We start from the raw sequence: 624 nt of genomic DNA, 5'->3' as shown, positions 1-624 counted from the left end.
TAGAGGTGTGTGCGCTCAAAATGTGAGAAAGTGAAATGCGTGCAAATGTGCCATCACTCAGTGGGCTCCCACCACCAGTGAGTTCAGACACCCCAGGGTCACCACTCCTTGGGCACTTCTGCACCTCAGGCTTTCAAACATCTCAGCCCCTGGCTTAGATCCAGCAGAGACCTTGGTCACCTAGCATAGGGCACTAATGGCCCAAGCCGTACACCCTAGGGATGCTGTGTGGTTCTCTGCCCTACATTTTAGAGGGCTGTCCTACCTCCAGTATTGATAAGAACAGATACTACACTTGATCTTAGCCAAAAGGATGAGAAACTAGGCACATATACAGGACCCTCATGGGGGATCTGTATTTGAAAAAATGAGCTCATCTATTAAATTGGGAGAAGGATCTTCAAAGATCATATACACATAAAGAATGGCAAACAGCGATTCATGTATCTCTTAGAGCCACCTCGTGTTCCAATTTATTAGAGGAGGTGTACCATAAAATACTGATCAGGTGGTATTATACCCCCGCTAAACTACGGTAACACACTTTTTTCCGAATGTAGAAAATAAATGTTGGCGTTGCCAGAGGTCTCCTGGCAATTTAATGCACATATTCTGGAATTGTCC

General features: G+C 45.4%; 1 pseudogene; it reads right to left on the bottom strand.

Moving 5' to 3' along the window:
- Positions 1-216: 216 nt before the first annotated feature.
- Positions 217-325, bottom strand: LOC121002945 (annotated as a pseudogene).
- Positions 326-624: the final 299 nt, after the last annotated feature.

The sequence above is a fragment of the Bufo bufo genome, chromosome 5 (assembly GCF_905171765.1).
Source record: "Bufo bufo chromosome 5, aBufBuf1.1, whole genome shotgun sequence".
In the NCBI taxonomy this organism is placed as follows: Eukaryota; Metazoa; Chordata; class Amphibia; order Anura; family Bufonidae; genus Bufo; species Bufo bufo.
This window is presented reverse-complemented; position numbering and strand designations above follow the sequence as displayed.